We start from the raw sequence: 15,528 nt of genomic DNA, 5'->3' as shown, positions 1-15,528 counted from the left end.
TATATAGGTGCTGCACAAGCTGCAGGAAACTTCTCGGAAAATGAAAACAACTTGTGAAGAAGTGATAGAAGTGATACTTCAGGGGTGCCCTTTTTAAACAAACACATCAGAAGTTGTGTTTCCACTGAAATGTGCGACAAATGTTGATTGAATTTCCAGAAAATCTGTCAAATAAAATGTGAATTAATGTACCTTTACAGACAGTTGGTGGCGCTAATTCTCAAGTTGCGGCAAAAAGAGAGCCAGCCAGACATGAAACTGTGGAAAACCTTGTAGAAAAATAAATAAAATAAAGGGAATATGACATTTGTGTTTTTATTTTTTAGGTTTTGTGTGTAAGATTTAGGAGGATCTATTGGCAGAAATGGAATATGTTTGTTATAGTTCTGGGTTCATTTGTTGTCACCTGAAATAGGAATGGTGTGTTACCTTAGAATGGGCAGTGGTTCATTCATTCACAGCCCCTAATATAGTTGATTCTTATAAATGATGTTACAACTATTACTAAATATTTGTCTTGGTTAATGATATTTTGTCTTCCAAGCATGTAGAAGAAACTCTGGTGGCAGCTAAACTCTGGCCTTATCTAGAGCCAGTGTTTGGTTTGTCAGTTCTGGGGCACTGTAGAAACATGGTGGTTCAACATGGCAACACTGTTTCCTTCCTTGGAGCATTTTTAATTTTAAGGTACTGACCACTACAGACCGGGATACTGTGATGCACTGTGTGTTCTGACCCCTTTCTATCAGAACCAGCATTAACTGTTTCAGCAGTGTGAGCTACAGTAGCTCGTCTGTTGGATCGGACCACACGGGCCAGCCTTCACTCCCCACGTGCATCAGTGAGCCTTGGCCCCCCATGAGCCTGTCTCCGATTCACCACTTTTTCTTCCTTGGACCACTTTCAAAAGGTACTGACCACTGCAGACCGGGAACACCCCACAAGAGCTGCAGTTTTGGAGATGCTCTGACCCAGTCGTCTAGCCATCACAATGTGGCCCTTGTCAAAGTCGCTCAGATCCTCACGCTGCCCATTTTTCCTGCTTCTAACACATCAACTTGATGTGTGATGAAAATGTTCACTTGTTGCCTGATATATCCCACCCACTGACAGGTGCTATGATAACCAGATACTCAGTGCTCAGAATGTAATGGCTGATTGGTGTATCTTGACAAACACAGAGATTTTGTCAGGGTGGCCATGGCCCCCCCTGGTGCCCCCCCCTGTGTCCACTGATAGATCAAGGAAAAAATTTGGACTTGCTATACTTTTCCAGAGAGAATAACAACCATGACAAATATCGTTGTTGAAATCTTTGGGTTACGGGCTCACTGGCCCACTTTCCTGTCAGTTTCTACAAATTGGATGTGAACCCTCAAATCCTTGTTTAGGAACAATGGTCGTATCCACAAGGCCCCTGCGCCTCAATGTCCCCAGCATTTTCATTGCTGACATTCTCAAATATATTTTAAATTGATTTTCGTTAGTCAGGAAGCGTTGGCTTTGTGAAGGTAAAAACATCAGTTCTGAACAGGAAGAAAAATGTAAATGTGATACCTGCGGGACACAGCAGAAGTAAACATAAAAAAAAAGATGCATTCAAAATGTAAATGATTGTGTTTACCATGCATATCATGAGTCCTTGTCCTGCTTGTTAGCCTTTGACAAATGTTGTGAGTGGTGAGTGGATGACATTCACAGCCTGAGGTAATCAATGACTGGCTCCCTCATTACCATCGCAATGGACTATTATAGCTCACACACAAATTCTAAAACACAAACCCACAGACACATGAAAACTCCCTCACACACACACACACACACACACACCACACACACACTCGTTGGGTGGCCACTGTAATTATACGAAGTGTAATCATTCGCAGTGGCCAAGCCAGAGCTAAACCTTCCTCCAATTAATTCAAAAACAATTTTAATTAAGGTGATAAACATTTAAATTGCTTCTGGGAGGTTTGTATTGTATTTAACTCTGCCTTCTTTCCCTGCTGTCTCCCTCTATCATCTCTCTTTCCCGTCTAACTGCTCTCTTCCTCTTCCAATCTCTTTCATCCGTCTGTCTTTGCTTGTGCCTATCTTTCCGTCTCTTCCCCATCTTTCTTTCATGTCTTTCTGTCTCTCTCCGTCTTCGGGGATGAGGATTACCTCTTTGCCAGCCGGCGCAGTATTTCCCTTGTGAAAAGTGACTCATTCAGTGCTTCAATTGGCCTACTCCTGTTGATTCAAATTTTAAGTCCCGTTCCATTCTCTGGCTCTCGACCCATCTCCCAAAGCCACCCCAACACACACTCGTCGGTGGCGAGCCCTTACCGGGCGCCCACCCAAACCCTCTCTGTTGCTGCATATGTCCTCCCGTGCCGGAGCATTAGAGAGACGATTGCATTTGTGTCGAGAGGGATGATCCGTCTGAGGCCTTGTTGTGCCTCTTCCCATTCATGAAATGCATCTCCATTGACTGCCAGTGTGTTTACTGTAAGGCCAATTGTGCTCGCGCTCCAGTGCTTCCAGTAATAAGCGAGAATGTGTCCCATTATGTGGCCCTCTCCGACTGTAGATACTCAGAAGCCTGGCTGCAATTTGGAAATCAGAATGACAGATGAGAGGGAGTTTTGTGGCCAAGGCTGTAACATTGTTACAGTTCCACCCAGCCGTAGTCTCCCAAAGTCAGAGAAACCCCTAAATAACTTTTGAAGCATACCCTATGAGAAAAGTTTACTTTTTATGTGATGCACATAAAAATGCTTAATGATTATGGTGCATAGTCTTAAAGCTGAATTCCATAATGTTTTTAAGAATATATCATTGATTATATCCCTCAATATTATGGAGTATAAAATACCACAACAAGCATATTTACCATGGCTGGACGCGCTCCATATTCTGCTGCTGAGAAGTGTTCAATCAGGTTGTCAGGACACACTTCTCCTGGGTGACAATGCCAAAGACATAACAAATATATTTGCATTTGCATTATCTGCCAGGTTAATGCTATTTTACTTAATTGGAAGCTAACAGCATCAAGGTGAAATGGCCAACAGCTACTCAAAAATAGATAGGACCAAATTACTTTTGCAAAAGGGTTTTTTTTTCCTGCCACCTCTGTGGTTAAAGCTAGGGTAGGAAACGTCATCTCATGTTAATTCCACTTCCTCCCTCCCTCCCTTTATTTATGGTCAGGGTGTAAGTACATTACCTACCTGAGCTTTAAGATCTACTTAGGTTTAGGCAGCTAAAACTACTTGTTTATAGTTCAAGTGTGTAACATTTAGAAGGCTCTACTAGCAGAAATTGAATATAATATTCAATATATATAGGAATCATTGTTTTTGTTACCTTAAAATGAGACATTCCTGTCTACTGACACTGCAGGTGACCTTCCATGGAGTCCACCATGTTGAACCACCATGTTTCTACAGTAGCTCAGAACAGACACACAAATACTGGCTCTAGATAGGGCCTTTTGCGTTTTTCATGAATATCGTGGCCACTGAAGTGGCTCCTACACACTAAACATCTTCCCAGGTCATCAAATACAGACACCAGCGGTGTTCAGTTAGTTGCAATCTAAAAACTTCACCACTAGATGCCAGTAAATCCTACACACTGGTCCTTTAAGATAAGGAAAATATTACCCCCATTGTTAAAAGAAAGCAACATTTGTTCTATGAGACTGGACATGAACAGCATTGTCAAAGTCACAATCTGTGTATGCCCAACCATTTACCCCAAACTTTATCTTACTTCTCTATCTGCACTGGCCACATAGCTAAAGTAGAACATCACCAGACTAACAGCAGCAGCTGCAGCCCACCATCACTGTCTATCAGAAGTTTAGTAGTGTAGATTTTTTGGGATTCCTGACAGAGCTTACAGCCCAATAAGAAATAAATCTAAATCTAACTTGAATGAAAAGGATTATTATTTGAGTGTAGAATACACCGATCAGTCATAACATTATGACCACTGACTGGTGGAGTGAATAACACTGATTAACTGGTTATCATGGCACCTGTCAGTGGGTGGGATATATCAGGCAGTAAGTGACCATTTTGTCCTCAAAGTTGATGTGTTAGAAGCAGGAAAAATGGACAGATTGTGAAACAGTAATGCTGGTTCTGATAGAAATGTGTCACAACACACAGTGCATCACAGGATGTTGGTATGGGGCTGCAGAACATTATCAGTACCAGGGTGCCCAGGTGGTCACAATGTCATGGCTAATCAGTGTATGTTGCAGTGGGAGAAATACACATTGTGAGTGTGGCAGAAAACTTTAGCGGGTTGCCTGAACTAGCTCCCAGGCTTCACTATATTCACTTACAAGAGTTGGTAGAAAATATATTTGAGGCGTATAAATAATCTTGGGTATCAGTTATGCACCTAAAGTGTTTGTGAATCATGAGCCCTGTGCAGCTGGTGCAGACAGCTGTATTGATTAATATTGAAGCACATCTGTTCCATCACTTGTTTGTGAGACAGAAGACTGAAAAATATACATATCCAGTGTTGACAGATTCTCCTTTCTTCTTGCTAGTAGTATTTGCTGACACCACAAAAGGTCCCTTGTCAGAAGAGGCTAGACATAAGTTTTTCCTCTACCATCTTTGCATTGGCTCAAGTGAAACAAAGCAGACAGATTTCAACTTGAAGAGCTGTTTATAGCTGCATGAAAGTGAAAATGTTCAACTCACTTGTTGGCATTGCCTGTGGGATGTAAACCTTGCTGGGCAAATGGATTCACAACATCACAAAATCAGGAGAGAAACCATCTTGCCACGTTTCAGTCTGTGTTTGGGGCTGGTAATAGGCCAATAAGCTTCCTTTAAGGAAGTACTGGCAGCTACAGGGGTGGGCGCTAAGTGACACAGCACGATGGCACTTTTAAATAATGGTAGTTGCTAAAGAGTTTAGCGTTGATGTTGCTTGCATCAGTTATATCAGAACTGGAGAGCATTTTCTTTATTTTTCTTTCTTTATAAGAGGAGGAAAGAATGGCACTGAAGGCTTTTCTCAGTGAAAAATGTTTTTGTTCCTTTCTCGACTGGCTTCGGTAAGAGTTTGATTATATTACATGGTTCATTGATCTGATTGGTTGAAGTTTGTCTGTGATAGATGGTGATAGACAGATCTTTCAATCACCTGCCAAGTACTTCCCTTTTCCGAACAGTTTTCAATGACGGCTTCAATCAAGCATAGTCAGGTTAGGATGAGACGTGAGATCCTACAACATTATCTACCACTGTTACGCTGATGATGCCTAACTATTCTTTGCTGTCCTTGCCCCATTGATATCTGTGACCAAAAAAAATTCTGTGTATTCTGAGACCTCCCTGTTGCTGCTGAAATCACTATTGATTGGTGGCGCAGGGTACCGTCATGTAGTCTTTTTGTAATCTTGGACCTGCCTGAACACCGAAGATGCATCAGTTTGTAGCTGACTGAGATCTCTGTAGGACAGTTTACCTCTTCATCATGTTGCCAGATATCCAGTTGATCTACACTGATAGATACCTGAGAGCTTCAGTGAGGCTGCCAACAGACCAGAGAGCCTCACTCCGTCTACCACCCCTCACTGCAAACAATTATAGGCACCATCATTTATCATTTGTACCTCCTTTAGGTAGAAGAATGCCTGTCTGTCACTTCATACAAAGCATTTATTCTTAGTATTTTTACTTTAGGAATCCATGCTGGTTTTCGTCTGGTTCAGTCTCTGGTCAAACTTTTTGTGAATTTGTAACTAAAGGCGTAAATTGTGTTGGCTGTCTTGCCATCAGCTCTAAGAAATCTCATCAGTAGGTGTTAATTGCTCTTAGGCTGTTTCTTTACTTTAATTTTATTACTCTAATTACTTTTATTTACTATTATTTCAGGATTGTATGTGCATCCGCTTGAAATGCGCATACAGTACACCTTTGCTTTATTCAGCCTGCCATTGTGTGCATGTCTTGGTGAGGTTTTTGTTTGCAGTAGCAGTTGCTTGGAGCAGTTAATGTTTTTCACAGTGATCAAACAATACAGTACACAGTGTCTAGCTCAGTAGGGGGCAGGATTTGGGTATTAGTAAAATATGAATAATGATTGAAAATAATTATTAAAATGTAATAATTAGAATAAATGATTAGGGTAATTAAGTAATTAATGTTTTAAGTATTAATTACTGAATTGTCCTCGGGGCACCACCCTGTTACCAGGGACTAATATCTAATCTGCACTACTTTAACTTTAATATCAAAATATTAAATTAAAGGGGTAACCATACATGTGAAGGTGTGAATGCAAGCACTGACCCCGCCAACCAGCAAGTTGTATAATAACACTCCACACAATGACCACAGAAACCGACTATTTAAAATATAATGCAGTTTATTTAACAATTAATCATCAATTAACTGTAATTATATAATTATAATCAGTACAAAACACTAATCACTACAATAGAAATCAAAAGATTGGCGATAGGAATGCCTGGATATGGTGTGTGTGTGTGTGTGTGTGTGAGAGAGAGAGAGAGAGAGAGAGAGAGAGAGAGAGAGAGGGAGGGGTCAGGAGAGGTAGGCGTGGGGAGGTGTGTATCAAGGTGGCGGCCTAGATTGAGGAGGAGGTGATGTTACAGTGATGACGAGGTTTCACTGATGACGCTACACTGCCATTCTAGAATAGCGGCCAGTTTAAAAGGGGGAAAGTGTGTAATTTATGATAAGTTTTTGCTTGCGTGGGGGTACCATTATCTGGTCCCCACAATGGCCAGCAAATCAGGACATGTGTATGTGCGTGTGTGAGAGAGGGAGAAAAGGAAAAGAGAGAGTGAGAATTACGCGCGCGCACCGGAGCCGAGGTTCTGACCTGCACCAATATCGAGCTTTATACGAACTACACCACAGTGAGATCAGACTCTGAAGAGACGATCTCAGGTGTGTGTCCTTTAACTAGCGGTTATACAGTTCAATAGTCTCAGACGTGCGGCAGTCTGTCTCTGCAAGATCCCGGATTAAATGACGATCGTTAAAAAAAGGAGGGAAAAGGTGTAACGGTCTGGCTCGTCTAGCGAGTTTGCAGACAAATGGCACACTTTAAGAAAAATAAAAAGAGGGTTTTGAAAAGATAAAGAGGACGCTCTCTAGTGCTATGAGAGCAGTACTTAAACGGACGTTAATCTCGAGTGAGAAGCGGGGAGGAGAGAGTCTCTCGGGTTTAAATACCTGGGATAACAGGTCTTGGGTCCGAGGGAATCTGACCAATGAAGGGCCGGTGTTTGGGTGTTTATTGCTTTTATTCCACACCTTGGCCACATTCTTGGCCCCCCGCTGAGGGGTCTGTGATTTGGGTCTTTTTTTTATGGCTTCAGTCACTACAAGCAGGCTTTATTGCTTACATAAAGGCCTCACTGTAGTAATGGCAATTCCTTTCTCTGAGCACATGGCCAGGTCCCAACAACAGTGATTTAATGGCTACATTCTCTATGAAGAGAACTAGATCTATTTGGATTACTGCACAAGTCTGATATGTAGGCATCAATTAAGAAGTCTGAAACCAGGCTTTCCTGATGTCTCAGAAAATTGGACCAGAAAAAATACTGAGGTCCAGGTTTTGGTAAACTCAGTGGTGGGTACAGCCATGCTTACCATAGGTGGCAGTACCATGTCAGGTACTGGTCTGGTACTCGTCTTGATTTCAATAAGCAAAGTTAGAATTAACTACAGTGACTTTCAGCTGTTATGTTTTCAGTTACTTTAAATGTTTTGCAGGGTTAGGGTTAGTACATCAGATGTATACCTATATATTGATAAAAAAAAAAATTATACATGGAGTTTGTTGTGCCTTCAACCATATGTCATAAAACAGTCTAGACTTAGTGAGCCATCATACAGTAACTGTGAAAATTGTACTACTAGGTTAGATTATAGATACATAGATTATCATTATCATTATGTCAGTTATCGTCTGAAAGTAGACTCTCATGTCATATGTTATGGTGTGTGCAAAGACTGTGATTCTGAAGTCAGGATCTATGTTTCCCTGTGAAACTAAATAAGATATCAAGCTTTCCCAGGACCCGCAAGGCTCAGGTGTCCAATCTGTATGCACACATGTGTGTGTCAGCTGTGATGTAAAACCCATGTGTCGCAGGAGTGCTTCTCTCGTCCTCTCTTGCCGTTCTCTCCGGGCCACCACAGACAACCCAGCTCTGAGCTAACATGATCAAACTTTAATTGTTTATTTCCAGAGTCAGTCCTGAGAGGAGAGAGAGGCTTTGGAGAGCAGAGATGAGCAATTTGTATTCCCCAGCATGGAAAACTGTGAGAGATTATACATGCAATGGGAGTGCACTTGTGCATCTGTGCTTGTCACGTGGACTTGCCAAAGGGCAAAGATGTTTTTGTCTTTGTTTTATATTATTTTTTCTGTGTGTATGTGTTTAGAGGAGGATTTGGGAAAATAGGAAGATTGAATTGTCTGGATTTCTACAGATGTCTGAAAAGATCACACATACACAAAATTTCACACAGGGACGTTCAAAGAATTACAGTATTTTACAGTTATTTAAAGCAGAACTCCACCAACTTTTAAGAAGTGTTCCCGGGTGTGCGATGTACTACTGCACATGTGAAAGAAGTTATATAAAAGTGTCTCCAGAGCTGTGTGAAGTCTGATAAAAATCAAAGTGATGCCACTTGCGTCAGCGTCAGATGGGCTGGAAGACTATGTGTCTGAAAATGAAAGAAAATCTTGGGATGTTCAGTTACCAGACCTTAGCTGCTCCACACCTTTGCTTCAGGTAGTGGCTTCCCATATGTGAACATATGTTCACACGAATGTGAACACGAACAGTTAAACAGATGCATGCTGTTGGAGCATAATCGTATGTAGGGTTGCAGCTAATATTCACTTTACCATCAATTGACATGCCTTTTTGATTAATCCAGTTATAATCTTTTGAATACATTTTCAAAAAATTGAAAATCACAGGTTCAAAAGTGTTTAAATTGCTTGCTCTTTTCGACCAACAGTCAAAAATCTAAATCTGTTTAATTTACAAAAGAAAATTAAAAATCATTCTTACTTTTGAGAAGTTGGAACGACGGAAAGTCAGATTAGAAATGAGTCAAGGGTGTTGTAGATGCTACTGAATCCTACACACTGGACCTTTAAATCTTTTCACACTTTTAAAGCAATTGCTTTGTACCAAGCTTGAAAGTAAAAGCTAGAGTACACCAGTGACTTAGTATTACACCTCCATAAAATTGGGCAACTTATGAGGGATTGATGAGAGAATTATCAAAATAGATGCAGCAGAGGCCGAGATATCTTGACTCACTTCCTCTCTTTACAGATACAACTCCACCCACTCTCTCCACCAACCTGAGCTCTGATAACAAATTCATTTTGTTAGGATGAGGTGGATATCGGTAGAGAAAGGCAGACTCCTGTAGGTGGTTTGTTTATGTGATAGTCTGCTGTGCTGCTCTGCTTCACGGTCCACCAGACTCTCTCACAGGTCAGATAGCTGCTGCTTGTTCTGATATGACACTTGAATTGTGAGAAAGCAACAAGATCAGCTGAAAGTTTTCTTACAGTCCACACCTGCCTCAAACAAACTGCTGCTGTAAGATAAGACAAACCATATTCCCCTTTGCTTTGTGGTATTTATTAAGCAAAATAAATGAAATATGGTCTGCTATTCTAAATCCTTGATTGATGAATTCCATCCATGGATCTACGTGTGTATTATTTTTTACAGAAAAAAATTCCAATCAATTTATATGCATGTTATATCATGACAGAAGCATACTTAGATAGAAATAATGATATGTAAAATTGATGCGATTAAAACTACCACTAATAAGCACTAAAAGTTGGCTAACTGTCGACCAAACTATAGCAGTGAATCTCTCCAAACTCTGCATACAGCAGGAATAGTATACACTGATTTTATAACACAGTTCAAAGTTGTAATTCTTTGTTTTCATTAGTGTGTGAATCTAAGAACTGTTGTGTTTTTGTTACCTTCCAATGAGCTGTTTTTATCTACAGAGAATTTAGTCTATTAGTTGTTTCTACAGTAGCCCAGAACAGACAAACTTCTAGATGGGACCTTTTTGTCTTTTTTTAGAGTTTCATGGCCACTGTAGTCCTGTCCTACAGAGTCCGTCATGTTGAACCACCACGTTTCTACAGTAGCCCAGAACGGACAAATCAAACACTGGCTGTAGATAGGGCCTTTTACGATTTTTGAGGGGTTTCGCAGCCACCTTCTCCTACACACTTCCCAGCTCGTCAAATGCTGACGGAAGAGGTGTGTCAGTTAGTTGCAATCTGCAACTTCACCGCTAGATACTACTAAATCCTACACTGTAAATTGCTAGCATTTAGTTTAGGTAGGAGAAGTGCAAGTATTTGGCTATTTCCTGGAAGCAGTAGATACCATGGCAAAGCTGGATTTAGAGGCATCTACTGGTGAAGTGCAAGCAACTGAATACCACTTACCTCAAACTACAGTGGCCACGAAGAAAGACAAAAAGGTCCTATCTAGAGGTTTGTCTGTTCTGCTACTGTAGAAATAACTAATAGACTAAACTCTCTGTAGATAAAAACAGCTCATTCTAAGGAAACAAAAACACAACAATTCTTATATTCATTTTACACTAATAAAAACATACCTATGGATATTATATTCCAGTTCAGCCAATAGATCCTCCTAAATGTTACACACTTGACCTTCAATAGAATATAATTGTTCGGCCATTATTTTCCAGCACTAGTTCCTGGACAGGTTCATATCTCTTTACCTCACTTAATTAAAGAGTGACCAAATATGACACCAAGTAAAGTATGCCACAGAAATAAATGTTTAACCATAAAATACTTATATATACATATTGTATTATATATTACTTACATATTCTCATACTTTTATGGGTATGTCGATATGTAGTGTGCAGGGATATAAATTGATTATAACAGGTATAATTGGGATGTTTTAAGTTACAAACAGTGTCTTTATTCTTTCCTATCAGATGTTGCCTTATAGGGGCACGTGAAGAACATGTTTGAAGGGGAGTACTGGCTGAGCAGAATAAGAATCAAATGAAATCTAGCTGTAGGCAGGGTGAAAAGCACGACACTTAATTCAAATTATACCCTCACCATGCTTTGAATATAGGAGCCTAAGCGTGCTCTGTGATTGGAAATTATATAAACAATGCAAAAGAAAAAAACAATCACCAAAATGCAATTGTGTGAGGTTCGATGAGGTAATGCATCGAGTCAGCTTGGAAATGAAGCCGATAGTAATGCAAACACATCCAATTTGATGACAGCATATATTTATACTCCTACATTTTTCAGTCATGGGTGATGAGTCACAAACAGGCAGTGTGTTTGTGGCAGCTCTGGAGGCAATAACATCTGGAGGGTAGGTGATGGGAGACGGACTGCATGTCTGAATCGGAGAAATAATGGATGAGGAGGTGTCAGGACATATGCTTCTGTTGTGGGATAAATAATTCTACTGATAACACAAGAAAAACAACTGTATTCCTGCTTTTGATGATTAAATGAGACACTCACAGATGACTGTCAATATATTATTAATAGAATCATTTTATTGGAATAGTTAAACTAATTTATAAGTAAAAGTTATGCTAGTGTCTTTGCTCTCACTGATTGATATCAATTGAACACTGGCCTATTACAGCCAGCTGTGAGCATCTTGGCATACAAAACCTTTGAAGTACAATAAAATGAAGGCAGAGATAATTATTCAATAATTGAACTAACTTCTGAACATCAAGTCCAGCAGAGAAATCCTGTGTTCACATCGCAAGACAGTAGCATGGTTGCAGAGTTGGTTGTGTGGGGGTTAAAAATACTGCGCATGGTCAATACTGTATTGTACCTTGAATGACAGACTTGGGCTGACATGGGTTAATGTCTATTTGCCTTTTCAACAGGAACTCCCATATTAGACGGCATGTTGGTTATATTTGTGCACAAATATGACAAGATCCATATTTTGTAAGGAGCCTAATTTTGCACAGAAGCTGGATTTGTGGGAACACAGAGAAACTATGAGGAACTACTGGCAGCTACGGCATACGCTACAGGGACGTTTAACGTTAGGTATGTGTGACCATAGACATAGAGACGTAGCTGCCACGTTCCTGATTTGAAGTGCATCTGCAAGGTTGCCATATTGCCGAGGTCAAGATCTGCTAGTTAGGGTTAATTCAATTCAATTCAATTCAATTTTATTTGTATAGTTCCAATTCATAACAGAAGTTATCTCAGGACACTTTTCAAATAGAGCAGGTCTAGACCGAACTCCTTATAACATTTACAGAGACCCAACAGTAACACCATCAGCACGCACTTGGCGACGGGGGCAAGGAAAAACTGCCTGTTAAAAGGCAGAAACCTAGGACAGATCCTTTGGCTCTAGATGGGTGGTCATCTGTCTCGACCAGTTGGAGCGAGAGAGAGAGAGAGAGAGAGAGAGACAGACAGACAGACAGACAGACAGACGGGTGCACAGCAACAACAGTAGCAACAACTACACTAATAGTAGTGACTGATGATGATGAACATGACAACAGCAACGATGGGGGACAATGAGCAGTGACAACAGCAACAACAGTAACCGTAGCTATATTAATACTTGTAATAATAATAACACTAATATCAGTGATATTAGCAATGGCAGTCAAGCAGGACCATGGCAGGAGGCTCCACCAGGATCCATGAGAACCTGCGAGACGAGAAAGCACAAGAACTCTGGGGAAGAAGTGAAGTTAGTAACATGCATTAATGGGACATGAATGAGTGCAGAAAGAGAGAGGAAGATCGGAGCTCAGTGCACCATGGGAAATCCCCCGATAGTCTAGGCCTATAGCAGCATACCTAAGGGATGGTTCAGGACTCACCTGAGCCAACCCTAACTATAAGCTTTATCAAAGAGGAATGTCTTAAGCCTGCCTCCCGAACCACAACTGGAAGCTGGTTCCACAGGAGAGGAGCTTGGTAACTGAAGGCTCTGCCTCCTGTTCTACTTTTAGAGACTATAGGAACCACAAGTAGCCCAGCATTCAGAGAACATAGTGTTCTAGAGGGGTAATAGGGTACTATGCGCTCTTTAAGATATGAAGGGGCCTGACCATGAAGAGCTTTATAGGCGAGGAGAAGGATTTTAAATTCTATTCTAAATTTTACAGGGAGCCAGTGCAGAGAAGCTAATACAGGAGAGATGTAATCTCTTTTCCTAGTTCCTATCTGTACTCGTGCTGCAGCGTTTTGAATTAATTGGAGCGTTTTAATGGACTTATTGGGGCAACCTGATAATAAAGAGTTGCAATAAAGAGTTTTTGTAATATTACGTAAATGAAAGAAGGCAGTCCTAGAGGTCTGCTTTATGTGGGAATTAAATGACAAATCCTGATCAAAGATAACTCCAAGATTCCTGACAGTGGTACTAGAGGCCAAGGTAATGCCATCTAGAGTAACTATATCTTTAGACACTGAGTCTCTAAGGTTTTTGGGGCCAAGTACAAGAATTTTGTTTTCTTCTGAGTTTATCATCAGAAAATTGCAGCTCATCCAGGATTTTATGTCCTTAAGACATGTTTGTAATTTAGATAATTGATTAATTTCATCGGGCTTGATTGATAGATATAACTGCGTATCATCTGCATAACAGTGAAAGTTAATGGAGTGATTCCTAATAATATTTTGCTTAAAGGGAGCATATATAAAGTATATGGTATTGGTCCAAGTACAGAACCTTGTGGAACTCCATGACTAACTGTAGTATTTATGGAGGATTCATCGTTAACATGTACAAACTAAGAACGATCTGATAAGTATGACCTAAACCAGCTTAGGGCGGTTCCTTTAATGCCAATTTGATGCTCAAGTCTCTCTAAAAGAATATTATGGTCAATGGTGTCAAATGCAGCACTAAGATCTAATAATACAAGTACAGAGACAAGTCCATTGTCTGAAACAATCAGAAGGTCATTATTAACTTTAACCAGAGCTGTCTCTGTGCTGTGATGAACTCTAAATCCTGACTGAAAATCCTCAAATAAACTATTGTTATGTAAAAAGTCACACAACTCTTTGGCAACTACTTTCTCCAGAATCTTAGAGAGGAAGGGGAGGTTAGAAATCGGTCTATAATTGGCTAAAACCCCTGGGTCAAGATTGGGCTTTTTAAGAAGGGGTTTAATTACAGCTACTTTAAAGGACTGTGGTACATATCCTGATAATAAAGAAAGATTGATCATATCCAGTAAAGAAGTGCCAATTAAGGGTACAACTTCTTTAAGCAGCCTAGTTGGGATCGGGTCTAACAGGTTGATGGCTTTGATGTAGAAATTATAGAAGTTAACTGGTGAAGATCGATAGCAGAAAAACAGTCTAAATATATATCTGAGTTTACATTAGTTAAAGTTCCTGAACTTGGAGAGCCACTGATAGCTGTTGATGGCAGTTGGTGATTAATTTTTTCTCTAATAGTAATAATTTTATTATAGAAGAAGCTCATGAAGTCATTGCTACTTAAGTTTATGGGGATATGTGGCTCAATAGAGCTGTGACTCTCTGTCAGCCTGGCTACAGTGCTGAAGAGGAACCTAGGGTTGTTCTTATTTTCTTCTATTAGTGCTGAGTAATAGGCTCCTCTGGCATTACGGAGGGCCTTTCTATAGGTTTTAAGATTATCTTGCCAAATTGAGCGATATTCTAATAATTTCGAAGAGCGCCATTTCGTTCGGTTAGCAGACTTCACTACAAAATCCAATGTAACTCACTTAATTCTGAACAGATTGTCATGAAATTTGGTTTGTTATAAATGTGAGAAACTGAACCTGAATGGAAAATATGTTTTTGCTCTTCTCCCACACTGGCTTTGGTCAGAGTCTGACTACGTTATATGGTTCATTGATCTGATTGGTTGAAGTTTGCCTGCAATAGATGGTGACAGACGGATTGTTCATCCAATCACCTGCTGAGTATTTATTGAAAGTGCCTACCCTTTTCCAAACAGTTTCCAACTACGACTTCTCATATAATAAACCATCTGGTCAGGTTGCAGATGTCCCAAAACATGATATCTTGTTTATCTTGTGTGTGCAAAATATAATTTAATATACTGTGTGCAGAACTCAGATTCTGATGTGAATAGTATTTACAAACCGGTCATTCGAGACCACAAATAACCTTGTGTATAACAAAAAAATCCACAAGTATCAGAAGGCAACACAATGTAGATTATATATTCTAAACTTATATGGCACACGCTCATAAATAGCTGCAAGTTCTATCTGCAGACAAATGACACAGGAAATGGTCCATGCTGGGTAGTCGTCTGATGATACACAGAAAGCAGGTCTGACACAGTGGCACTTTGCTGCAGGCATTATTTAAATTTTTGTTTGCTCCTAGTTTGATTTTGCATGTAAAGGAAATAAACAGCCAAAGCTCATAATGTTAAACTTTTCCACAGAGTCAAAG

Source organism: Dicentrarchus labrax, unplaced genomic scaffold (assembly GCF_905237075.1).
Source record: "Dicentrarchus labrax unplaced genomic scaffold, dlabrax2021, whole genome shotgun sequence".
Classification (NCBI taxonomy): domain Eukaryota; kingdom Metazoa; phylum Chordata; class Actinopteri; family Moronidae; genus Dicentrarchus; species Dicentrarchus labrax.
Note: the sequence above shows the minus strand (reverse complement) of the source record.